At 47.8% G+C, this 27,955-nt stretch overlaps 1 pseudogene across 1 annotated transcript; it reads left to right on the forward strand.

The window, feature by feature from the left end:
* The first annotated feature begins 13,216 nt into the window (after positions 1 to 13,216).
* LOC144158481 (uncharacterized) lies at positions 13,217 to 26,422 on the forward strand (annotated as a pseudogene). Its single transcript, XR_013320077.1, has 5 exons — positions 13,217 to 13,700; positions 14,257 to 14,442; positions 19,113 to 19,180; positions 22,580 to 23,306; positions 26,055 to 26,422. The product of XR_013320077.1 is annotated as an uncharacterized LOC144158481 (transcript).
* Positions 26,423 to 27,955: the final 1,533 nt, after the last annotated feature.

Here is a 27,955-nt window from a genome sequence, read left to right on the forward strand (position 1 = left end):
ACCAAAAAAGTTTCCCTCACCACTCTCCACTTCTCAAAGTGCATACGAGCACAAAGCCTTTGAATCGTGTCAGAAAAGGGTTGCACAAAAAACTTGCAAGTTGCAATAGATTTTTGCACACTGACAAAACAAATAATTGCTGACAGAGTGTGCACTGGCACACGAAGTGTTCTTTAAAAAGGATCGCGTATTGAGAGAAAGCCAATGTGCCATTTGTCGCAAAAGCATCACTAAAAATATGCCTTGGCCTTGCGCGCAAGCTTGAACAATGACTACGAGCCTTAAGGCTAGAGTATCTCTAGAAGGATTTACCCAGCTTTACCCCATGTGTGTCATTTAAGAATACACTCTAATCATTAGCACTACAGTAAAACCTTGTTACAAGAGACACTTGGTTATAAAAGACATTTGAAGGAAGATGGCTTGGTTGGTTTACCTATGTTCACCATGTTAGCAACATTGCGACAAGAGACCTTGGTTACAAGAGACATTTTTTGGTTCCCTTGAGTGTCTCTTGTAATGAGGTTTTATTGTACCGTATTTTCCGGTGTATAAGTCGCAGTTTTTTTCTGAAATTTTTATTGGTGCGTCTTATCCACCGGTGTGACTTATGTATGGAATAAATCTGATTCGCGGCGGCCGCACGCGGCCAGTGCACGTTGAGACAGCTCTACGATGTAAATCAATCCCAAGTCGACCGGTACGGCATATTACTTCAACGGACGTGGAGCTCATCGCTATTCGTGCTTCTCTGGATTACTTCATGTACGATTACAGGGTTCGCACAGGTCCTTGAAAACCTTGAAAACCCTTGAATTTAGAAGTGTCAATTTCAAGGCCTGGAAAGTCCTGGAATTTTTAAATGGTCTTTGAAAACCCTTGATTTTTCCGGAGAGAATCAATGGCCCTGTCTTTTCACAAGAATTCAAAGTGTTTGTCGGGGATTTTAGGTGCTAACAAATGTAAAGAAACATCGTAACAATCAAGTTTCAGTGTATTGCGTGAAATTACAAGTTTGGTGGGAGCAGACACTTGTCAATCCAATCCATGTCACGATACAATCCAATGAAAGCCAGCTTCTGTTCTCTATCTTGCATCTTCCATATAGTCTGTGGACGCATGCTCCTTGCGTGTTTCCTGTGCCTCATACGCTCCATCTGCGTTTGCTTTTTCGTGCAAATGGTGGACGTGTACATTGTTCATCCTGCCTTGCAGCAACACTTGCGGATTTAATTTTAGCTGATACTCTTGCTGACAAAGGAGGAGATGCAGGCAACATTAACTAAGTTTTAAAATCAAACAGCCTCAGCAAACACAAAGGAAAAAGAAAAACCTCTAAATACGAGCCATGAAATAAAAAATAAAGCTGGGGAAGCATTTACGAACCCGTTAGCAACTATCTAAATGTGCACTAATGTGCTTAGGTATTGTGCAATAAAAAACTTTTGCATTGTGTTGGAAAATTATAAAAAATCGCATATAAAACGTTATATGGGGACCTTGAAAATGGGTTTTCTGGTCCTTGAAAGTCCTTGAAAACCCTTGGATTTTTTGCTTTTCAAGCCTGTACGAACCCTGGATTACCATCTCCCATTCCCCCCAACCTTCGCATCCTAACGGACTCATATGAAGCTATCCAAGAACTTTGTCATCCCAGGTCTACCCACCCTTCTGTCCATCACATTATTCATCAAATCAATGCGCTCCAAGCATCAGGCTGCCAAGTCCGAATGGACTTGACCCCCGCTCATGAACCAGCCGCTCCTGGGAACCAAGCAGCTAACGTGGCTGCACAGGAGGCCCTTCTCACAATAGCCTCCGATGGACCCTCGACGGCGCCCTTCTCGGACCACCCCTGGCCTAGCTGCTCTGACGATGACCCCACTCTCGCTAAAACCATCAGGCTCCGTAGGTTCAGGCAACTGAAACAACTATGTCTCAAGGCACTGCCCCCTTCAGGCCACCTCTTCCACTTCCCCACCCTGACTTGAGCACAAGAAAATGTTTTAAACAAGTTCCTGACCAACACCTGTTCGGCACAAGAGACCATTCAAAAATGGTATTATCCCCATCACGCCCCCCGAAGTCCCTACTGCCACCACTCCATCGCCGCCGATGTCCACAACCTCATCTGGCACTGCCCCAAGTTGTTTCGCTTTCGTCCATTCACTCCCGCTCACCACGACACATTAACTTACATCGACCCAACATCCCTTATTGAATAAATCTGATTCGCGGCGGCCGCGCGTGGCCAGCGCACATCGAGACACAGCTCTACGGTGTAAATCAATCCCAAGACGACTGGTACGGCATTTCTCATAGCCCCTATGTCGCTTCGGGACATTGCACCAAAGAATTTTCAGCTTTTTCTAGTCAAAAAGAATGATAATAGCCTGCGACAACCACGCGCCACTTTAGGCCATGCGCAGTAACTACAGTTCAGAATAAATTCAAAGTAACATCAAACTGGGTTGCAAAAACAAAATGCAGCTCATGAATTATTGCAGACACTTGCAGACAATTGCAGACACTATTGCAGTTTACTCTGAAGGAGGTAAACGTGCTGCTAATTTTTAAAATGACAGCTTGGAGATAAGTTTTGATTTTTGTGCGACTTCCCGTCGCATCACTTCCATCCACCATGACACCTTTATTGTGCTGATTTACGACAGCACACAAGAGACGCGCGACGTTTGGAGAGGTGGCCAAATGGGTCTCTTGGGACTCCATTTCTGCAAAAACAGTTGTAGCCGGGTTGATAAAGGACGGAGTAATCCGGTCCGCGAGTGGTAACGATGTTGGCAAAGATGACATCAGAGAGTCGGAGGATGGCAGTGATGCACCGGTGGAACTCCCACTGAAGATACTGAATTATTTGTTAGCGAGTCTGAGGGAAAAGATTTCGATGTTTTTGCCTAAACGCAGTCCGTAAGTACATGTCATCTGTGTGTATCCATAAACCACTTTTGAGAAGTAGTTATGTCCAGACTTTGGATGTTATATGCCCGTGTCTAGCCCTGCTTACAGGGGGATGCATTACTAGGCGGCGGCCGCCACAACCATGTACTTTCACCGCACTTTCTAACGATCTGATTCTCTATGAGTTTACCTACTTAACAAGTGCGTCTTGTATACCGGTGTGTCTTATATACGTTTTTTTTTTGCAAAAACTCAGTTTGAAGGGGGTGCGCATTATACAAAGGTGCGACTTATAGACCAGAAAATACGGTATATAGTCTTTATTGGTTAGAAAAAGTGCTGATAAACTGGCCAGGCATGAATGGGCTTCCAGAACACTTCAAAAGTAAAATATGCAAAAAAGTTCACTAAAAACCCTCGATTTTGCTAGTGTTAAAGGGTGGATGCTGGTGAAATGTTACCTGCATCTGTTTGAAACGTTTGCAAATGGAAGCCTGGTTATGCAAGACAAACCACACTTGTGCAAAGCAAAACATGAAACAGAAAACAGTTCTTCATTGTTAGTCTGTACCTGTGCATGATATGCACGTGTTATCATTTCTGTTTAGTCTCTGAGATGCATATTTTTGTTTGATTGACTGTGGGGTTGAACATGCTGAAACTACGTAGGTTATGAGGCGCAGCGGAGTGGTGGGCTCCGTATTAATTTTGACCACCTGCGGATCTAAGGTGAAATATTGAACACACGGGCTTTTTGCTTTTTGCCTCCACCAGAAAAAGCAGGACGCAAGTGGTCTGGTTGGTTCATGTTAAAAACGTGAGAAACAGCATCAAGTAACGGCCGTGTGTCTACTACTCTGCATTGTGTTACTTCGTGCTGTTTATCAAGCGGCCACCGTGACTAAGAATCGAACCCGCCTTGTTGGGCTACACCGTAGATATTCTCACTAGCTTACCTAGAGTGGAATTTGGCACTAGTATCTACGTAATTCTGTGGAAGCGTTCCATGTCTCCATGGGTGCCGACATACCTGGCAGTTTACCCGGAAGTTCGGCGTGGCATGGCCGGCAAGAACTTTGTGGCTACGGGAGTGAAGTTTTTGCTAAAAAAATTCTGCCACAAGTGCCGTGATTGACAATTTTACTTCGTCTAAAAGTGCTTTTGTTATAGTGATTAAGTTTAGAAATAATTCCGGGGTTAGAAAAAAAACAAAAAAAAAACAGTGCATTTTGCTTGCACTACCAGAATGCAGCGGGCCGTCCCGAGGGGCAAATAGACCTCTCTTTTTTCGGGATGCAGACGCAAGAACAGCAGCACCAGTCTTAACAAAAAATTGTTTTCATTTCGAAATCACTTTTTGGAACTAAGAAGCGTCTCGTTATAATTTCTACTTTGTTTTACACGTTTGGGTTCTATAGGCGTGGCTCATGTCGGCTGTTGGCCGTCGTTGATTCTACGTGTTTTATTGTGCCTGTATTTGCGTGTCTTTCATTGCGATGTGCATAAAAAATTAAAACTGCATCGGCAGAAGCGCTACCTTGAGGCAGCATTGATATTCCGCACTCCAGGTGAAGGATGCTAGAAAGAGAGCCAATATTACAAATGCGATTCCTGCCGAATGCGACGTATGAGTTTCCTTTGCGTGGTGCTTCTGCGAGTGAAGTGACTTTGAGACACGTGCCACTGTCGCCGCTACGGCCTGGTGACTGGAACGAGCTATAACAGGCTAGTTTGGCTCCAGCTGGGCTGACCCGCCACGGTGGCGAAGCTGTGTTCCTGAGCGCAAGTACGCGGGTTTGTTTCCTGGCGGTGGCGGCGGCTTTTTTGATGGAGGCGAAAAGCAAAAAATTAGTGCCCTTTCTCTCTGTGAAGAGGGATGACTGGCGAAGCTGAGCGCAGTACACGAAATTCATGAAAAAATACGTTTGTAATTTGCGATCGGGCAATTAGCACTTGGCTTAATAAAACTTCGAAGGACTCGATATTTATTCTAGTGGACAAACATGGAGCTGTCTGTTTCTCTCCCACGTCGCAGCGCTGTCTGCGCAATACCCAATCTGCTTGACCACTGAGGATACCGGAAAGTCCGCGTTGGGGCTGTGGACGCACACGTTTACACCTCCCACCAGCACAATGGACATGTCATTAGTGAGGGCACGAAACCTATTTCTGGTGGTGGTGGTGGTTTATTTAGAAATGAGGGAAGAGAAAAGAACGCAATATTTTTGAACTCGGGGAGTCCACCCTCATACAACCCAGTACAAGGAAGTGTAGTGGAGGTTTCAAAGGATAGGAAGAGAGGGAGGAAAGAGGAGAGTGGGGAAGTCTATGTTGCGTTCATCAAGTCCATGGCTGGACGGCTACAAACGCTGCACTAGTCCTGTCACGACTAGTCTAGTCGTTTGAGTAAGAACCGGAAAGTCCTTCCGTCGGATGGCATCTGGTCCTGTGGGAAACAGGAACTCTTCCAGCTTGTGGCTTGGTGCATCGAGTCGCTTTGGCGCGGCCTGGAGTTCATCCCTCGTGGTGTCATGCTGGCGGCAAGAGCACAGTAAGTGCTTGAGCGTCTCGGACTCCAAGCAGCCGGCGCTAGTGGGGGACGCCCAGCGGCCCTGTTGGTGCAGGAGGGCTCCCACATGGCAGCAATTAAGCTGCAGGCGAAGCAGGAGCGACTGGGCATCTCTGCTGATGCATCCGGGCAGGACTCGTGGGGTGTGGCCACTGACCGGTCGGGCATCTGGATGCATGGCCTCCACCACTCGGGCCAGGATAGTCCTTGCAGCGTCGAATAAGACCACATCCTGGGAGGCTGGGGCTCCTGCCTGGCAAGCAGCACCCTTGGCCAGGGCGTCTGCAACCTCGCTGTCCATGATGCCCACGTGCGATGGCAGCCAGTGAAGTCGCAGTGGCCACCCCTGGGCCTCCACCGCATGGAGGTTGGCCACCAGCGACTGCTCTAACGTAGCCGCTGGAGCTGGCTGGCTGGTCGGCGGCGCGCAGACGAAGAAGGGCAGACCGGGAGTCAGTCAAGATAATGGTCCCCCAGACGTGGGTGCCCTGCTCTAGAAGATCCGCAGCCAAATGAAGTCCAGCCAGCTCTGCGAGGATGGATGGCACCTGGGTGGTGCCGAGCTCCAGGGCCATGCAAGAGGCTCCGGCTGTGGCCGTCGACTGTTGCACGGAGCCATCCATGTACACCTTCACAAGTCGGGCAGCGTCGTCCTGCAGCAGGGTGGCTACCTCTTGGTGGATGGCCTGGGGTGGAGTGGACGGACCTCTTGGACATCCGGCAATGTGGTGGCGATGTGTAGAGCCTGCCCCGGGCCTGGGGGCTCCAGGTGGGGCTGCTGCGGCAACGCGATGTGGCTCTCGTAGGGACTGATCGCTGCATGACCATCCGAGAGTTGGGCCGGCTGCGGTGGTGCTGGAGGAGTGCCGCGCTGTCCGCTGTGCCCTGCAGGTGGTGGATGTGGTGGAGCCCCACCTGCAGGGCCCGCATCCGGATTGGCCAGCAGCCTGCCTCCGTGTATGTTGCCGCCACTGGAGATGTTCTCGGAAGGCCCAAGCAAAGACGGATAGCCCGGTGCTGATCCACCTCTAGCTCCTCCTACCCAGGTAGCACAAAAGAGCTTAAATACTTCTACTACCGCGATTTTTCAGGACGAAAGAAACGGCTTGCAAACATCCCAGACAATCCGATCACGCATTCGCGACGTTTTCGAAAGGTCTTAAATCACGTCTAATGTCTAGCGGGTATTACTATTTCTAGACGATTTATTTACTCTCTTTAAAACATCCTCAAAAATCGGTTTAGAAGTTGGATTTTACAAGAGCTGTATAATTCTGTCAATGCGACTTTTCAATCCGCATTTTAGATGGTTAGAAGACGTTCTGATAATTCTGGTCTAGCAAAGGGCTTTAGAAAGATGCTAAGAATCCCTTTCTTGGGATATTTAGAGCCGCTTTTTAGACGTATGAAATACGGCTTTATGAACTCCCCTGCCATACCCCCCTCCCCCGGAGGTGATGCTGGGGCCGAATGCAGCGGCTTTGCTGCACGCATTCGAAATTAAAAGCCATTTGGCTCGAGCAAACATTTTATTGAGACCAAGCAATGGGGGTAATGTACTGAGGAGAAAAATACCGTTACAATTCAGAAAACACTGCGGTGAAAGCGTCCTTTCCACCTGCCAGAAGCATCTTATATAAAAACGTCCAAATAAAACACTTAACAAGATAAGAGCAATGCAACAAACTTGTATCAACAAGTCCAGAACTCTACACTTTCTTATTTTTGAACAAAGGATGGAGGGCAAACAGAACTCTGAAAACAAAACAAAATAAATCAATGCAAGAAACTTGTAAAATCAGGTCCATAACTCTGTGAACTTGCTTATGGATATTGGAAGGTACAAATGCAACACAAATAAAACACTACAGAAAAGGCACACGCAAGAAACTCTCATCATCACGTCCACAACTTGTACAGTTGTGTATGATTATTTGAAAGCAAGTATGCAGCACAAATAAAACTTTCACGAAAAAATATAAATAGAAGAAAATTGTACCATCAGGTCCACAACTTTGTACATTTGTTTTTAAACTTAAACAATAAGATGCAAGGACAACTTGTTCTACAAAAAATGACAGTCACTTAGGAAAGTGAAACAATTGAACTGCGTTTATCTGAAAGATCACATTGTAAAAATGTACCACAAAATGTGTTAAATACTTTCTTCCAAATAAAAAGCCACGTGCAGCATGACTAACAAAGCATCGCCAGCGGGAGTGAACATATCTTAAATGCAAAAGCTTTTCTTCAATACACATGGTTCATACATGGCTGAAAAAAAAAGAAAACAATGCACAATTTTTCTAAACAAATAAAAAGCCATGTGCGGCACGACTAGCAAATATCACCAGTAGTAGTAAACCTATCCTAAATGCCAAAACGTTTCATCAATAGTCATGGTTCATACATGCTTGAAAAAAAAAATACCCTCAGCAACCACAACAGATAATGGAGTCCTCTTGTCTGCACTGATGAGGGGCAAATCCTCTGTGACCTTTCTGTCGACGACGCCTTTCCCATTTCTTGCACTTTCCTTAATTAGCTGTGCTGTACTGGTCGTACCTCCAGCTGTTCAGGTTGTGTGGATGAACTGCAGAAACAAAGCCATTAAGAACCCTAGGTGTGTAATCCGTTTAAAATACCCTGTTATGTGTAAGTCAATGTGGGTCTTACGTTCGCGCCTTTGCATTCTTGAGCTGGATCATGATGACTGTCTTCATTTCTGCGTCCGTGGCTCCTCGTGTTTGCATATTCGCTATCACAGCCTCTTAAAAAGAGTTGTACACGCACGCATATTTCAGAGAACATCCCTTTTTTACGGCCTATTGTACATACCACATAAATTTAACTAAACTGAGCAGTTGCAATAAGATAATAAAAAGTTGAACCAGGGCAAGCTGAAGCAGCGCAAGCATCGTGCTATTTCATTTAACACTGCAGGCTTCACAGCCCAAAAAGGAGTTGACTACCTATTGACTAACGTCTGACGAGGTGGCACAAGCTTGTTTTTCTGGCCCGAGTTTTCTGTCGCGAGCTGCCTAATTATTTGCCAGCTGCTTCGCTGAGCCACGGCACAGCGATCTTCCGTCAGGTGAAGGGTGCAGGCCTTTTGGGCTAGGAAATTATTTGCCGGCAGCTTGGTTTAAGTAAAGGTCCTATTCTAGGTCCATTTTAAAAGCACTGTGACGGCGCAAATGACCGAAATAACCCACGTGGTCGTACTGTCACGGAAGTTGTCCTTCCCGAGCAAAGAGTGCCGGCATTTCGTGTCAGAATAATTATTTGCCGTGAGAGCACGGCCGGGTGGCAATTATTTCGGTTATTTGCGCCGCCACGGTGAGTTAAAATCGGGCCTAGAATATGACCTTTAGTTAAACCAAGCTGCCGGCAAATAATTATCCTAGCACAAAAGGCATGCACCCTTCACCTAACGGAACACCGATGTGTCGCGGCTAAGGCAAGGAGCCGGAAAATAATTAGGCAGCTCCGACAGAAAACTGCCAAGAAAGCTGCCGGCTAATAACAGCTTACAGCGCGGAAGACCGGCACTCTTCGCTTCACGGCAGCTTGCGAAAGAGAACTCTCCAGCTGTCTGCCGGCAAAGCGCGTTCTCATACAGCATGCCGGCACTAATCATGTGACCGCAGCAAGCCAATAAGGGGAGACTGCCGGCAAACTTCCGCTCGCGCGGGTAGGCCGGCTGCCGGCCGAATATCCACTCCCAAGAATTGATGTTTCAAGCTGATATATTTTAAAATTTGCTTAAAATATGCAAAACTAACCATCGCGCGACATTTTTGCACTACTTTAATTTAACATTGCCGAAAGAGCCTTATCATCTAACCAGGATTTAACATATTGCGACGCTTACCACGTCTATCATCTGGTTGGGGCGGCATGTTGCGATGGCAACAGTCGGGTCGGTTCCGAAACAGATCGCGATTTGAACCTACGTAGATTTTAATTGCGGCAATACGTTGATATTAATTGCTGCGAAAAAAAATAAACACGCGCCAGTAAAATCGCAGTGCCGCTTCGAGCAGAGGCACCCGTGTTGGAGGCGGTTTGCAGAGCTTTATCGGCATCAAAACACGGATATCTCAGGCGCTGCGGCTGGCTAAGCGTTCACCCACGACGCCCTGTCAGGCAGGCACTGCGTCATGGCATGGGACGACAGAATCCTCTCATAAGGAGTGACACAAACCCACTTGTTCGCCTACGGCCCTCCTGGGTTAGTGCAAAAAAGATGCCGCAAAATTTTGACGCCGGCTTTCTTAAAAAATACGGTGAAAGCGCAGCTCAGCGTTTCCGACCAAGGATGCCAAGATGCAGCACAAGTTGTCGCGCAAGTAAACCAAAACATTTAATAAATGTTACAATGCCAACAATATATTCCAGGAGCAGCTGCTTAACCAAATACTTCTCGCTTAAAACTAACCACGGTATTACGTATAGAACACTCGTGTTTGACAACATCGCGAAACTGCACACATCAAGACAACTTAACGGGCGCTTGTGGGTGGAAATAAAGCTTTTTTCAGAATCACTGTCACAAATACATCAGAAACATGTCACAGTGCGGCGGTATCAACGGGCGGAACAATATGTGACCAATGAAAACGGCACAGATAGCAAATACTTACAAAAATGAGGGCTACACAGCTCGAAGATCGGCGCCCAGCCGCAAACTGACCGTTGGGGTTGGCGCCAAAATGATTACTCTTCAACCCAGCGCGCGCCCAAGCTCATGCGAACGCTGCGGAGGAGGTAGAGGCAGAGAGGAAATCCACTGTTTTCCCAGTCCATGGAGTCACATCAGGCCGTACCGTTGGCGCCAAACCTGATTACTCTCAAACCAGCGCGCGCCCAAGCGCGGGACTGTACGGCCGGCTACAAGAAGGCTAGAGGAAGAACTGCTAACAGCAGTTATCAGAAATACGTTTTAAAGACGTCATTGTCTGAGGGATATTATCCTTGCAATGATTGACTTCTAGAAGCCATCTTTTCCTGTCTGAAATCCCTTTCTGACGTTTCCTCCATAAATACGACGTTTTCTAGACATTCTGTGCTACCTGGGTACCGGCGCAGCTTCAGTTGCACCAGAGGGAAAGCATAGCAGACGGCAGACGACGCCATATGGTGGAACAACCGCAGGACCACGGTGTGTGTGCAGCCCTGGCCACGTGCCAGCAACCTCTGCACGCCCTGGCGGACCCTCGTGCGTTGCCGGAGCGCCTTCACCGCAGGTAGCCAGGACAACTAGCAGTCAACCAGGAGCCCCAGATACTTGGCGCTTGTGCACCACGGAAGGGACTGGCTGTTCAAGGTGAGCGGTGGTGTTGCCTTGCGTGCCCTGTAGCCCCCTCGGGTGGAAGACAAAAAGCCTGCGTTTTCGACTTGGACAAGTGCAGGCCGCGGCTTGTCAGGAAGGAGACGACTGCCCACAGCACCCCCTGGAGGCACGCCTTCACCTTGCATAGTAGTCTTGTTGGTCCATGTGCTCTGGTAGCGATGTCGTCGGCATAGATAGCTCGGCATCCCCGCTGGAAACGCAAACCGAGCTGGGATGCAGTCCAGGAGTGGAGCCAGAATGCGATTGAAGAGAAATGGGCTGAACACACTTCCCTGGGGAACCCCAGAGCTGACGTCTCTTGGGCTGCTGCTTGGTCGGCCCTCCTTGACTCGAAGGGTCCGGTTTGCCACGAATGCCCTCGCGTAACTCCGGAGGCGCCCCAGAACGCCCATGGCGTCCAGTTCCTCCAGGATGGCCGTGGGGAAATGGAGTCGAATGCCGACTTCATGTTCAGCAGGAGCAAGACCACCTCCTTGTGATGGCGGGCCTGCTCCAGCATAGACACCACATCCCCCATGGAGTAAGCTGTGTAGCGGTGGCGCCTGAAGCTGTTTGCTGCTCCTGGAAGACGCCCCGTCGATCAGCAATCCACTGGAGGCAGGTTGGGACCGTGCTTTCCATCAGCTTCCTCGCTGCGGACGTCAGGGGAACCAGCTGGTCCGATGCAGGCTCGGTGGGTGGCTTACCGACCTTCAGCATCGGTCTGACAAGTGCCACCCACCAATAAGGTGGAAGGCTGCCATCCCTCCACTGGTTGACGAGCTGCAGAAGCGGCTCCAGCTGAGTGACTTCCAGGTTCCCGAGCATCTGGTACGTCACCCCGTCAATACCAGGGGCGCTCCACCGCTTGGGGCATCGATCCAGGGCGGCCCGCTGCTCCCGGAGTGTGATGTCGCCACTGCAAATGGCCACCACTTGCGTGTCCTGGGGGGCCCCCGGCAACATGTGCAGCTGCACCGCAGCGGCTACGAGGTGATGAGGCCCTCGTCACCACTACGAGGTGATGAGGGCCTTGTGGAAGATGGTGGCAGTGCCTGGACTCACCTATGCCAACGCGGTCCTCTGCCTCTCGGCGGGTGTAAGGGAATTCCTGGAAAGGTGCCAGAGGGGTGTTGGCCGGCTGGTCCTTGGGGCAGGAAAGCAGATGCCGTTGGAGACCATTCAAGGCAAACTCGGTTGGTCGTGTTTCGTGGCACGGGAGGCAGTGGCAAAGAGCCACTATGAGGACAGACTACTCCGCCTCCCAGACACGAATACTGCCCGCCAAACCTCGGTGCATGTCGTCTACACCAGTTCCGCCACCAGGTGGGTGAAGCGGTCGGCCGCACTTCGCCGCAGGTCTGCCAGCCTTTTCGCTCGCTGGCAGACCTCCGCTTCGCTGCCTTGTACCACTACGCTGCCTCCACCTGTTGCACGCGGAGTCGTCGAGCATGGGCAGTCAGGCACTTGTCCGTCGCAGCGGGCGAAAAGGCTGAAAAGAAATTATTCAATTTAAGTTAATTCTTTTATTTTCCCGCTAAATCATGAGTTTTCGTGGTCTGCGATGACATCAAAGGAACTGACTGCTCTGAAGCCGATTGTGAAGTCTTGTTTACTGTTAGTGAACCTAGATGGTGCCACCATACCGCAGAAATCCGTTTTCTGCCTTTGCTTTGTTTGTGACCGTATTTATTCCTGACTTGTTTTTGTTCAGGGAGAAAATAATCGTCTCGTGAAACAGTGTGCTTTCTCGACAAATATGGTCTCGTAAGACACCGTTGCATGCGTCAACTCGCCACTGTCGTCTGAGACAACCCCAAAGCCCCGCAGTCCTGTGCAGCTAAACCAAGCATAGTGCACGGAGCACCAACAGCAGTACACATTGGTACTTCTATGTTTACGTGTGCTTTCGTAACTTCCACTGTTTGTACCACCATTCTTACTGCGTTAAAAAGAATGTAACCTAAATTTAAGTGCAAATAGCTCGTTTGGTAAGCTGATAAGCTCTGCCTAATTTGCGTTTGCTTTTGCCGGCTTCCGCTATTCACAGAGCTGGCTGGTATGACATCATAGGTTCTGTTGCGGGAAATGAGCTCGTGAGTCGCATAGCCATTCCCTTTTTTCATAATTATATAGCCTATTTGAGCGAAGTTTAAGCTAAAGGCGGTGTCAGTGTGATTCTAACGAGGCAATCTTTTGAATGAACCAAACTTGTGTTTTGTCTTCATGGCCCCTTAAGTGGCATTCCAAGTGCAACGGGAACAAAAGGTTCCAATAGATGGCATGTGAGCAGTGAAATGCAGCAAAAGTGAGCCGACCTGAGCAAACTTCCGCTGTGTTTGTCAGGAGCGGAGGATGACGTAAAAGGCAGAGCGCAAGAAGTGGGCGGGAAGAGGCATTGAAGTGGCAGGGGCAACAGACAAATATTCTTCTTCGACAATTATTTTCAGTGAAGTGAGCACATACAAGGCCAGTTTTTTTTTGTGTACACAAGGTGGTTCTGAGGCCATGAGGGCCCAACACAATTACTTAAGGGGGACTTAATTGTGAAAGTGCAACTGATTCCTTGTACAAAAATTTGCAGGCACCACCGTGACTGTCAGCAGGAGCGACAGCAGTACCTGCTGGGCAGTTCTGGTGGCGACCCCCATCATGCAGCGAGCCAAGGCACTGGATGTGGCGCGGGACATTGTGTTCATTGACTCAACCTCCTCTTGCGACACAACCAGGTGCACCGTGACGCTGGTGCTGGTGGCAACAAGCGCTGGTGCAATCCCCATCGCAGCGCTGCTCCACAACGAGCAAAGCACTGAGGGTTACCTAGCAGCCTTCCAGCTGCTGAAGGACACCTATCCACTTTGCTTTGGGAATCAGTGTGTAAGTTCAAAATGTTAAAGATGATTTCATTGTTAATGTTTAATGTGGCACTGCTTGTCAGACATTAGATGAAACAAATTGGTCCATGTTTTCTCTATACCATTTTTTATTGATTGGCATGCATCTGCATGCTAAGCAGGGCCCAAAATATTATGGCCACTGCTGAAGACAACTACCAACTACCACCTCTATGATGTTACGATGTCATAAAGCATGTGTAAGGGATGTTGTGACACTGTTTCAAAAGAGCCGTGGCAGTGTGTTATACCTTGCATGAGTGTCCTGCAAAGTCAGTGCTTGGGTTTGACTGTAACGATTAAATTAGAATAAAATAATGCGTTGTAGACAAATTTAAGTGTCAAAGTATGGAGTTGTGTTGCTCTAAATTAGTGCCCAGGCTTCACAGTAGCATTAGTAGGTTGTTTTCAATAAGTGCAAAAATTTTCTATTTGCAAGGAAGGGAACTGAAACATGTATAGCCTCCAGTTTTAGTAGAGTTGTGTAGCCTTCCATTTGGCCTGTTATGTGTAATAAGCCACATTTTACCATTTTGCAGGCCCCACAAGTCTTCATGACGGACAATTCGAGTTCAGAGAAGGCTGCATTGCAGGAAACATGGCCAACAGCAAAACATCTTCTGTGCCACTTTCATGTGGCGCAGGCTGAGTGGCGCTGGCTGACCGCAGCTAGAAACAAGGTTGACAGAGACAAGAGGCGTCGTCTGATGTCGGCTTTTCAAATGGTAAGATATTTTCATATTCAAACGAACAAGGGCATGTTTTTTGTCCCCACTTTGGCGACACCACATAAAAGTTGCAGTTCTAGCATTGCCCTTTTTTTTTCTAGTGCCCACTCCAAAAGCATTTATGCACAACAGACAGTGTGAACACAGTCTGCGTACATATAGACAAGGCCTTCCCGAACTAGGGAGACAGGAGGCATGGCTGATACATGTTAATGTGGTTCAGCTCAAATAAATCCTTGGGCTTATTTGAGGTGGAACACAAGTCCATAACCAAGACTGGTGCCGTCCTTTTAAAGGCTCCATGAGGACAAAATACAACTTTGTTTAGTTTGAAAGAACTAGGCTTTGGTAGCTCACTCAACTCCACTCCAACCACGCCAGATGTCTTGTAACAGAAAAAAGCAATGAATATAGAAAAGCTTTCAAATTCCACCCCGTAGTGATGCAATATGTGTAGGAGTGGAATGTTATAGGCTGGCACTAAGAAATGCTCATCAAAGTGTCAACTATCGGTTAGCATTGAAGTAGTACAATCAAATGGCACTAGAGCCACTGCCACACTCGCCCAGTCGAGTTTCTTGGCGATGGCTTTGGTCGGCAACCACCAATTGCACAAACAAGATTCTGTGACGTCACAAAAAAGCACCAGAAAGTGGCTAGGGAGGCGCCGCTGCAGACTGTTTCTTCTAACATCTTGATTATGAGTTTTCAATACAATCTGCATTGTTGTTATCGTTACAAGGCAGCCTTTTTATTGAACTAAACTTGTATCTTGTCTTCATGGCCCCTATAACTAAAATTCCCCACCATTTTGCCCAAAATGAATTGCAATGAAAAAAAAATAAGAAAAGAACATTAAAAATGGTGTCGAAAGTAATGTAAGAGCAGATTATAAACAAAGCATGTTGGCTCTGGCTGCACCATGCACAAAAAAGCAATGAAGGAACATGTGCTGGCTCGTGGCTTAGGCAGTCCGCGGCATCTTAGCCTTCAACCCAGCGTCCCGCCTAATTGTGGTCGTAGCGCCAAATCCTCCCCTGGCGAGCCTGGGCGGGCAAAAGTGAGTTGTAATTGCCATAGCAACGTCACCGCCATCTTGAGCTTGGAGGCGTACTGATTGTCATGGCAACACAGCGAGGAGGCGCAAAATGGGGGGGAGGGGGCTGATGCTTTCCTCCCCCCGCTTCTTCCCGCCGCTCCGCTGCCGGCCCCGCTAGCCAGCCGCTAGCCCTGCGCCGCCCACTAGGCCTCGCCGAGACCGGCGCGCCTCCATGCAGGCGTACGTACGCAGCTGGGACAGTAAGACAGCAGCAGAAATCGCACTTCAACACTTTATTCATGTTACGAAAATACGACCGAGCACAAACGCAACGTGCCACGATAAGCACTGATGTTCGACACGGCATAGCACAAATTGACATCGAACACGGTACACGTAGTTGTACAGCTCACGACACCGCGCTATCGTTCAGATTAAATTCACGCTTTACGAACGAGTGTCTCACCTTTTGCTAACACGAAGCAAAATCACTTCTTGCTGCGCTTCCTCCCTGTGCATGGGGCATATAACCGCTCTTCTGTGGTCTTTAGAACGCTGTCGCGATATTTCCGCTATGCTACGACTCGCACGCGAGCCCCGCGGCTTCTCTCGCGCACCGGCGCCGCTGTTGCTCCGGCAGCTGCAGGGCTGCAGCGACCGTTACCCCGCTGTCGCGCATGCGCGGCTAAAGTCGCGCCGGGGAGAGGTAGAGTGGGAAAAACAGTGAGAGAAGGAGGAGTGTTTTGCTTGCCCCGCGCCGCTGCGACTTGGAGCGCGTAAATCAAAGAGGAACTAGCAAAAAGTCACCTCGGACTGGCTTAGGCTGGTGCAGCACCAACACGTTGAGGTGGGTACAGTCTACGTTTATGGCAAAGAAAAGAGACAAACTGCCAGCTGTTGCTACTGTGTTTGTAACATGACCGTAAGGTGGTGTGGCCCACTCCGGTGGTAATAGTGCCTATATCTCCGCGCTCAGCGGTTTGTGTAACTGCGGGCGATGACCTATTTGGCTTTATTCACTGAGGCCAACAGTGCCTCAACACCATTTTAGGCTCATAAAAATAAACTCGCGCTAGTCACATTCTAAAGACTTGTTTTATCAAGAGAAACTAATGACCCCCTCACAGCAGATGCCTTAAAGGAGTACTGACACGAAATTTTTATGTTACGTTTTTTTCGCTGCTATGCGTGCCTACCAGCCCACTAATCATAGAATGACAGATTAGACGGTCGAGCGCAGCGTAAACATTCATTTACGGCGTCGTTTATTCGTGCCAGTTTCGGTTTCGACTGAAAAACGCCGAGCGGCCGCCATGACAGCATGTATAACATGACGTCACCATTCTTGCCGTATCGCTGCCTCTCTGGAAGCGCGCGCGAGCGAGCGCACGCGCGCGCCCAGACCGGCCGAGGTTTTCGCCGTCCCCACAGGCCCGGGCAGCATGACGTCAGTCCCAAAACCATGACGTGTACACACGCCCGAGCAGCGCGCGCCAACCACAGCCAGCGCGTCGGCTTCGTCACGGGAGCCCCGACGTCGGCAGTTTGGGGCACGTAGCAGATGATGTCACGTCGGCCCGCTCTGGGCTTTCTCGTGCGGGCGAAGATTAAAATGGATTTTAAATATGTTTCGCTGAACGGTTGCTGTTGAAACTTGCTGGGAGATATCTCCTGATAAAAAGGAAGCGTTTTACATAGTTATCTCAGCTTTGAAATTTCGTGTCAGTACTCCTTTAACATAATTAGGGTTGTTCGTTTTTGGGGTTTATATTTTTATTAAATCGGTGGTAAAAATCAGGTGCTATTTTTCAAATTGATAATTGAGGGGAAATCGAGTCTTTTTGCTGAACCATTCCGGAATTCGGGTCTTGTCGGGTCAAATCTACAGATCTTGTACTGAGTAATACTCAGTTTATTTTATCAGTAGGTATTACAAGATTCTTAACCCTTTCAGGTTCAATGGTGTTCATGTACGTCCCCGGCAAACACCTGCAAAATGGTCAATGACACACATGTACACCATCGCTGGGTTCTTTCAACAGTGCGCCTTTTTCGATCATTTCTCTCACTTGGCTTGTAATGCCACACTGCAGAAATACGTGAAATTTTTCTCTTGCGCCGATGGCTCTGCTTTTATTTTTTAATGCTTTACTACAGCAGCACGCCAGCTATCGCTCGCGCCACGGCTGCTGGATGAAAGGCCTGTGCTCTCATCCAGAGGCCATGCCTGCGCATCGGGTCACGTGTGGGTGCGCAGTGGTTGATTTCGGTTTCATCCTCCGGGCACTTCCCGCTTCTTACGCCCATGAAACTTTCCTAGAATTTTTCTTGTGTTATTCATGAATAAACCCTGTGTATGTAACAACATAAATGATTTTTTTCTCACTTTATGATCACACCAAAAAATTACAATTTTATCTCGATATGGACTCGTCCAAATAATTGATAACAGCAATAAAAAAATGACCCTGGGGGGTCGCATTTGGTGAAAAAATTCGACCATAACGCATTAAAAGTGGTATTTGTTCCACGCTGTTTATCGGAAGAATATCGAGGTTTTTTAGCAAATTCTCTATATTTGGCGTTTGTTTGGAAATGGATCAGTAATGATGACAGTAAAGAGCAGTAATAACTTCTAAGAAACGAAACATTTTATTTACAAAAAGCTGCTCATCGATTGTTTACACACCCTTGTTTTCGTACATAATTATCTGCATGCACAACATGTTGGTCTCCATTCGAGGTCTGTCCGATCGTTAAACGTATTTCAGCCGGGAGAAAGTTCTCTCGACCACACAGCTTCCGCTAGCTAGGCGGAACAATGTCAGTGCAGCATTTTCCAGCCTGGGTAGCGAGCGGCAGAGTCATGCCAATACTCAACAAGTTCAAAAGCTGTGTTTGTGGGGCTTGCCTCTATCAAGTACTGGTTTAGAACAGCGGACCGTCAGCACACGATAGTGCACTTTGAAAATGTCCATTCGGGGAGAAATTGGGTTTAACCCGATCCTCCTTAAACATGTTTGGGGTGTATAAATAAGGTAAGATTGGGTTGTACCACAAAAAAAAACGACCATAAACATAATATATTGATTATGTCTTGCATATCCCAAGCAATCCTTTAAGGAATCTACTTTTTTAATTATCGATATTTTATGATAACAATCTGCAAACATTCTCTGGCCTAAGAACCTTTCCTGTTTGTGTACAAAATTCACACAAACTTAGATTTCATGTTTGTCTATCTTTTTAGCTTTGGCTTGTGGTGCTAGCCTGAGCAGAAAACAAAATGGCATCTTTATAGCCCAGCATAAACCAAGTTCAAAAAAGCAGTTGTAAAAACACAGCCAAAGGTAGGAGTGTCTTAAATTTGTACCTTAAATAAGCAGGCACAGTCTGGTGACAATTTTTTTTAAATACATAATAAAATTTAATTTTCACTTTAATCTTCTAGGATAAGAAACAAGCAGTCTGATTTTTTTAAAGTATTTTAAAGAAGCTTCAATGTGGTGTATTTACAGCACTTTTCATAGAAATCGATTGGAAAGTAAATTTGCATGTTTGTGAAATGAGGATTGTGAACTGTTGCTGGCCACATTTCTCACTGCACGATTATTATCTGTTATTTCAGATCATGTATGCTGACACGGTGGAAAAGCTGGCAGCTGCAACGGCCAAGCTGAAGTCCGAGTCCCACCCCAGTGGACCACAGACGTCCATCGAACATCCGTTGGACATCTGGTGTCGGACATTTGGACGTCCGTCAGACATCCGCAGAAAGCCAGCGGACGTTTTACAGACGTCCGTGGGATGGTCCGATGCAAAGGAATTGGTCATCCTACGAACGTCCGACAGACGTCCCAGCCGGATTTTCCGACATCCGGCGGATGTTCAAAATTGGACATTTCCAAACCGAAATGTACAGGGGACGTCCAGGGGATAACAAAATGCGGATATTGGATGTCCACCGGACGTCCGCTTCTAGTCCTAAATTTTTCGAATCGGGGAGAACCTGTACTCGCTGTAAACCTCAGTGCTTTGTTGATAACATGCCTTGAAGCACCACTCCAGCTTTACGAATACTTGATACAAAAGCCTCTTATGTAGCTTGTTTTGGCACAGCCCTAATTATAAATGCTTGCCCCATGCACTCTGTGGTCAGACAACACCACAACCTATTCATATTTCTCTTGCCAAGAGTGCAAACAGTGATGTTACAGAAGCATAATACAGTGGAACGTTGCAAGCTTATCGTCATGACTTTTCAATAAGGACTATGCATACACTGCGGGCTGTTGTGTCAACACATATAAATATAAATAAGTTGCAGTAGGCAGTTACCACCTCGGTGAACAGGATGCTTTAACATGACAGCCCGCAGTGTACACATGGTTCCGTATTGAAAAGTGGTTACGATAATAAGCTCGCAACTTTCCACGGTATTATGCTACTGCAAGCATCACTGCTCCCACTCTTGCCAAGAAAAATATGAATAGGGTGTGGAGTTGTGAGTCCACACATTGTGTGGTACAAGCATTTATAATAAGGGTTTTGCCAAAACAAGCTACAGAAGGGGCTTTTGAATTGAGTATTCTTAAAGCTGGAGTAGTACTTCAAGGCATGTTATCAATAAAGCACTGAAATTTACAGCAAGTACAGGTTCTCAAGTTTACTAAAAACTGAAACCTACACTATTAAGCTTTATGAATCTATACCGAGTATGTTTGGGATATTTCCATTAAACTGCTAAAGACAACTTCCAGCAATGCACGCTAAAGAACAACAAGTTAGCTTGAAAAAGTGAAGTATTGAACAGTTAAGCAGGCTGCTGAAAACTAATATACTGAATGAAATAGATTACATGTTGCAAAATATGGCATGCAAAACAGATGAGACATTGTCGCAAAGCTTGAAAATTTTTTATTTAACGCTTTATAACCTCCAATGTAAGTACAACCTTTCATGTGCCCATCACGCTTCATGCCAGGAACATCTCGGCTCAAACTTTCCCCAACTCTTCGGTCAGCACCTGCAAAACCAAAAGCAACAATTACAGGTTTCTTTTTGGAGCCACATGACAGAAGAAGTCAAATACATGTAAAATCAAACTTCATGGTTTATTTAGTCCTATATATGGCTACATAATTAGACACACAAAAAGAATTTTAGCCTGCTTTTGAACTATTTTGGTTGGCGCGAATCTACAGCTAATGCAGATTCGAGCAATTTTCGTCACACCAACAAGAAAAGAAATCAGCACCACTTTTGTTGCTCCTGTCGCAAGTGTGAAAGGTCCTTATACACAATACATTCACACGGTGACTGGCAGCTGCGGAGGGACGTAACTGCGCACCGAAAGCCTGATTGGCCAGGCTAAATGCCTCCCCCCTCCCCCCACCCCTCATATTTCAATATTTTTAATCACCAAGTAGCCCAACTCCAAGCTTTGCAGAGTCAGTGAGGTGCGTTTCGATACGATGCATGCTTTTCACCTACGCGCTTTGACGGCGTCTATCAACATGAGGTGTGCGCGCCGTAGTGGAAGGCGCCGGATGAATTTTGACCACCTGGTTATCTTTAACGTGCGGCTAAATGCCGTACATACGGGCGTTTTCTCTTTTCGCCTCCATCAGAAAAGCGGCCGCCGCGGCCAAAAATTGAACCCCCGTGTCCTTGGGCGCGGCAGCACTACGGCTTAGCCACTGAGACACCGCGGCGGGTATTGATACGTGCGTCTACAAGTGCATAAGCAAGCACGGCATATATATTAGTACACGCTCCATGCTCGCGTCGGCAAAATGCGTTTACTTCACCGCGTTCGCCGGCATGAGCCACACTAAAGGGCACCTCGGCGTAAACACTATACGGCCGCGTACCCTCTGGGGTCGTGAAATCACCCCCATACCTAAAACTCACCGTACGACTTCCCACACGTTTCGTGACACGTGCCTACATTTCACCTCAAGGCCAATGCATAACGCATCTCCGCAACGAGCTCACACAGTAAAAATTGTTACAACCCTTTCCGTAAACCTGAGTGAACGTAAAAGTAGCCACTGCGCACACCCCGTCCTAGGTAGCGCCGGGCTAAGGTGGCTCATTCTAGCCACCTTAGCCGGGCTGAATGCGAACGCGGGCATGCTCAACGACTTTCTTTCAATACGAGTACGTGCACGTACTGCTGATAGCTTTAAGAGCCTATGTTTGCGAAGAAAAGGTGATTCCCTGAGCGCGTTTTTACACTGTCATTCAAAACGCTCTAATCCAGTCATGCCTAACTTCGGCACAACGTACGGCTGGTACGGCGTTTGCAGTACACGGAAAGCTAAACACGATTTCCTCGCCCTCTCCCCACTCACCGGCACTTATAAAAATGTCTTACCTTTCGTTGAGGACGCAAAAAGATGTCTAGAAGGAAGCAGCAGGGTTTCTTTCTGTAAGATAATCTAAGTTCGTTGGCGCTTCACAACTCGCACAAGATGGATTGTCGCACAAAAGCGAATGGCTATGGCTGTACGGCTTGACGTGTCTTGACCAGTGTTGGCTTTGCATCGCAAAAAAGAAAAAAAAACTAGTCGCACAAAAAATACTTTTTAGCCTAATTAGCAGCAAATCAAACAATACAACATTGCATATCAACCCAACCGTTTTTATAAAACTTACGAGATCTGCTGTCGTTCTTTTTTTGAATTCGTTCAGCCCGCAACGAGTTACTTGTGCGCGAGCCAGAAAGGCGCGAGGGTTACAGCTATTGCAATTGTTTCTGAGCTTACGAATTGTTTGCCCCCCGCTGCAGGCAGCAAGAATATAGATAAGATAATTAACGCGATACTAATTACGATAAGTTACAAACAAGATCGAGGAATATTGCTTCAACCATACAGACGTACGATGGGCGTCCAGTGGACGTTATTGATGGGACCATAGTGAACGTCCATGCACAAACGTAGCTCGGACGTACGTCGGACCAAATTGAACGGACACTCACGTTTCCCAGAAAAATACATCCGAAGTACGTCCACCAGACGTCAAGCGCGGGACTTGGACGTTCGGCTGTAAAACGGACGTCCTATGGATATCTGTGGTCCAATGGGACGTTGCCTATGTGGAACGAGTGGAGGCTTTCCTCGCAAGACAGGAGGAGTGGGTAATGCTGTTCCGTGCTGGTGTTGCAACACGGGGGCACAACACTAATAACTTTGCGGAGGCCACCATCCGTGTCCTGAAGGACATTGTGTTGAACCGGGCGGAAGCGTTCAACGTGGTTGCTCTGGTGGACTCGGTGGCTGTGGTGTGGGAGCGCTACTTTGAGAGCCGCATCCTCCGCCACGCCAACAACCGCGTTTCCCATCACCGCCTCGTGTACAAGCGGCTGCTATCAAGAATGCCCGAGAGTGCAGCCGAGACCATTCAGCAGATTGGTCCCCAGCTGTATGCGGTGCCCAGTGCCACGCACCAGGGTGTGACTTATGAAGTGTATGCACACTTCGGAGCCTGCAGCTGTGCCACCGGGAAGCAGGGGGCATTTTGTAAACATCAGGCCCTGGTGCACAAAAAATTTGGGGGCCTGTTTCCCAATGCTCCTCCCCTGAGCACCGACGACCGCCATCAACTGGGCAAGCTGGCCTTGGGCGACACATGCCCGCCCCGGGAATTCTTCCTGCCTTTCCGGGGAGAGCAGCAGCTCCCAGAGCACGATGCAGACGGCAGCACCACTCCGGAAGGTCCGCACACTGAGGCCAGCAGTGTAGTTGACGCACCCCCTCAGCCCTCTTCAAGCCTGGCACCCATTGTGCGAGAGACAGACCCTGCCCAGCTTGCTCAGGTAAGCATGTGCTCGGTGTCCGCATTGAGCACACAGAAAAAGAGTATTTGCTTGTTTTTGTTTGTGAGCATGTGGGACCCCAACTTCAGAGAAACAAGGTGTGCAGACATGACGAGGCACTATCCAGTGCAGCTCTCAGTCGTATGCATATATTATAAGCCTGGCTCACTGACATTAATGCACCCTTCATTACTGCTTGTCTGAGCAGCCAAAATCTAAGCAAAGTCTGAGGCTTCTTTAAAATATTGGCATTTGAGAAAAAAGGTGAGAGCACGCAAATAAATGTTCATGCAGACACATGATGCAATACTGTTGCTCACTCTTACATGCGGCAAGTCATTTTTATGTGACATTACCCCAGTGATACCGGCAAATTAAAGAAAAACAGAACAATACCTGAGAGTAATAGAAAGTGGGAAGAAATGTAGTGTAAACTTACATGTAAACAATAAAATGCAAGGACAACAATTTTCTGTGACTGCAGCGCAGCCCCTACGTTCTTTACACAACACCTGCGCTGTTCTCCCAAAAGTACAGGGCTACCACTCGGAAGACTACACTCATTGGAAACACACCGCCTCAGTTACATCAAAATGGTCCTTCATATGTAAGGACCCCTCCAGTATATTCTGTAACCATTGCACCTGATATGGTCCCAGCACTCAGGGAGTGGATTTCTCCCTGCATGTAAACACCATGACATGATGCATTTGCATGGCTGCAGCACCTGCTGGGGGCTGGAAAAGTGGTGATGGTTGGCAAAACACGCGTCCACTGACAACCCAAAAGGAACAATAAATCTGCCGCATTCAGCCTTCACTGGCTGTCTACGTATACGCGAGGGAAGAGGGGGGGGGAGGGGTCTAACTGGCTGTGAGTGTTGAACCTCCATGTAGCTTTCCCTTTGCCCCGGCAAGTATTACAGCACCACTGCATACCGTACGGTCAACTGATGACCAGGGCATATATGCTACCAGATAATAGCAACAGTGCGTGCACAGCACAGTCTAAAGACTCATTCTAAAGGCTGGTGTTATTGCACCACATTCTAGTATGGTTTGGAGGTGCTGTGTGTCAGCTAAGTACCAAGGCAGGCTCATACAGCGTGACGTCACTTTCTCTTCGTGCGCTACTTCATGCGACGTGTTTTTTTTTTGTTGTTTCCCGTTTTGGGCGACGGCCGATAGTTTCGCTCCGTGCCCGAGGCTGGGGCTGCGGCGCTGGGGAGCTGACGCACATTTAGTACAAGTTAAAGACCCAACCACATGCAGCGTACTTTTGGCGTTTTCTCGCGTGGCGACGCAAGCTGACGCGCGAGCTGATGCACGAGCAACGCTGATGTCTACGCTCGCCAGATATCGGCGTCGACGCAGCGCGAGAAAGCGCCGGAAAGCGGGCAGCAGTGGGCGGGTTTCACGTCCTTCTCGTGCTTTGGGGTCATTCCTTTCAGCAGAAGAGAATCAATTTCTTTTTAACTTGTGGTTATCGGCTGCCTTGAGACAAATTGCAAGCTATTTCTGTTCGAAAGCGCACATTCACTTGTGGCTTGTTTGGCTTTCATCGGGGAGATCGGGTATTTGGGGTAGCTTTTTTTTTAGTTATATAAGGGAGCTCTGGCTACGTCGCTTGTAGTATTAGCATGATGGGGCTTGGCTGCAAGATTGGTGTGTGATGACCAAGCCTTATCAACGCCAGAATGCTAGCGGCGCATGCCATTCCATTCGTTGCTACCGTGGCTTGCATAGGGAAGACCGAGGTTTTGCGACAGCTTTTCTCGACTCAAATAAGAGGGCTGTAGTTACATCGCTTGTAGTAATAGCATAACTGCCCTCGGATGGGTGCGTAAGAAAGAAACGTTACCACGGCTCAAATCTGAACAAAATAAGATAGGATGATAAACAAAGACTCACTTAGCACAACTGTACTTGCTACTTGACTTAACCTTGATGTTATGTACCGACTGCAGCTTCATTAATTCAAAGTGTGAGCAAAGCAAATTTCGGGGCTGCCTTGATACTGAGGTTACCGTCGAACGTCAATTGTAGGTTAAACGGCAAGGCACTCTGGATCGGTCTTTTGAGAAAGAATCGGTCTTTTGATGCACCGCTTGGAACTAATTTTACAGCTCATCAAAATTTGGTGGCACCAGTGGCAAGGAACCCTTTCGAATGCCCATTTCAAACACCAAAGTTTAGTGTACACGTGCTGTAAAATTAGTTCCAAGTGGTGCATCAAAAGACCGATTCTTTTATTCCACTCACCATGGTTCGTAGTTTTACAAAATATAAAGATTACAGTTTTATGGCCACCACTGTTTTCTCTATTGTTCCTCCAAAAATGACTAATAATCTTTAATCATCTTGGGAACTAATTGACTTACTCAACAAATAACGGCACATTTGAAATCAGTGGGAAAAAAACAGCAAGACTGACAAGGTTCACAGAGTTTACTTAAAAATTAAAGGAAGCTGTTTTAAGAGAAGTCTCCCCTCTTAACAAAACTTTTCCACTTTATTTAATTTTGCCCTCGCTGTTCACCACAACTTTGCAAATCGTATTCATTTCTCGGGGTGTGTTCACTCCTTTTATGAGTGTCTAATGGCTATAGCTTTCACGCACCCATAAGCCTTGTGAGATGGACTACAAGAATAAACTTTAAGCAGAAGGCGAATGACGGAAGCAAAAATGCAAGCTGTAATGGGTGAGAAGACAGGAAGTAACTTGCTGCTGCCAACATCTCTCTTGCAGGCTCGAGAAGATGCCTACCAGAGCCTGGAGTCCCAGTTGCGACGCCTGCATGCCATGAGCGAGCATAACCCGGCATACCTGGAGATACTGCAGGGCCTTGGGCAGGAACTTGGCCGTGTGTCAAATGGAAGTGACGCAACTGCTCTTATGCTCGCCTTCAGGGCAACTGCAGCAGCACGGAGGCGTAGGGGGCGTCAGATAAGGGTGCAGCCTACGAGCCTTGCCAGGCGTCGACCAGGTCTTACAAGAGGCTCTAAGAGGGTGCCAGCTGGACGCCCGCCAGCTCAGCCCGCTGCCAAGAGGCCAAGGAAGAGGCCCCACTCTGTGCAAAGAAATGTGTCAATGTCCCAAGTGCAAGGCTGCACTGAGCACGCCTGCTGTAAGGCCAGCCTCTAATGTTCTGCAGCAACCACAGTGGCAACTCGCTGCCACTCTTTGGCTAGCGTGAGAGTTCAGAAGGCAGGCACATCACCGAGCTCCCTGGTCAGCCTTTTTCCTACACATCGCCCCTTCGGTAATCTCACGGTGTCTTTCGTAAATCTTTTTTTCCCGATGTCATAGAAGCATGGAACAAATTGCCGCGACATATTGTTGAAAGTTCTGACGTTAAGAAATTTGAATGTGCTCTTGATGTTTACTTCGCCGAGCAATGAATATGCTATTTTGTTATTGTTCGAAGTTGCTGAAAGTGTCAATGTCTGTATTTGCTTTCCATATCTTATGCTTCCCTCTCTGTAATGACCCTCAAGTGAGGGTTGACAGTATAAATAAATAATAAATAAATAAATAAATAAATCATCAACAGCCTGCTCAGGTCCACTGCAGGACGAAGGCCTCTCCCATACCACTCCTGTTGTGCGCCACTCGAGTCCACTGTTGGCCACCGAATTTCTGTATTTCATCCCTCCATCGTGTTATTGGCCTTTCTCTTCTTCTAGACCCATCTCCTTGTATCCACTCTGTTACCCGAATCGCCCACTGGTTGTCGGTTTATCTCACCACACGGCCACCCCAAGTCCATTCTTTTTTCTTTGCTTGAACTATGATATCAACTCGGGTTTGTTTCCTGATCCAGGTAGCTCGTTTCTTGTCCCCGGGTGTTACTACTAACATTATTGTTTCCATGACCTGTTGAGCCAACCCAAGTTTGCTTTCTACTTGTTTAGTAAGGCGCCAAGTTTCAGCTTTTTTTTTTGAGTGACAGAGTTAGCTCACTTTTCGTTATTTGGCAGTGCCTGCCCTGTGCTCCCCAACCCATACCTCTTCTGTGCCAGATTTCTCTCCCATGGTTGGGGTCAGCACTAACCATCTGTCCGAGGTAGTTATATTCTTTTTTTCTTCGTCTAGCGTTTTGCCTGTCGCCACCAAGGAACACGAATGCACATGGTGACTTCCACAGATACGGCGGACGCCATAACCACCTGTGACAGGACATGGCATTATACTCTTTCACCCCACGCAATGTGGCATGACGGCCAGGGGCCCCGCCAGATGGACCAGGGTCGGGGGCGTCTCGCAAGGGTAAAGGCAGCGTTCCAGTCACAAGTTCCCCTTTCAAGGGTCCACACTCGACCAATGACACCTGTACCCATTAGAGAAACCGGTGGGTGCTTGGCGGTATGCCGATTTCGAACCCGGTACCTCCCACATACAATGCTAGTGCTGTACCTCTGATCCATCGCTGCACCCCACCCAAGACCAATGAGATGCCAGAAATCAAGAGAAGTTGAGTCGCTAGCCGACTGCATCATAAGCACCTGCCTGCCCAAGGCTGTCAAGGTGCTCTTCTCTCTAGAGCAGCATTGTCCTGGTACCGGCGGCATGGAAACTCGGCACGCCATGCATGCGTGCGCACGACAACAGCCCGGCCATTCCCGAAGAAAGAGTGGCACAGAGGGAAG

This window comes from Haemaphysalis longicornis, unplaced genomic scaffold (genome assembly GCF_048455015.1).
Source record: "Haemaphysalis longicornis isolate Haplotype H1 unplaced genomic scaffold, Haemaphysalis longicornis Haplotype H1 scaffold_10, whole genome shotgun sequence".
NCBI classification, from domain to species: Eukaryota; Metazoa; Arthropoda; class Arachnida; order Ixodida; family Ixodidae; genus Haemaphysalis; species Haemaphysalis longicornis.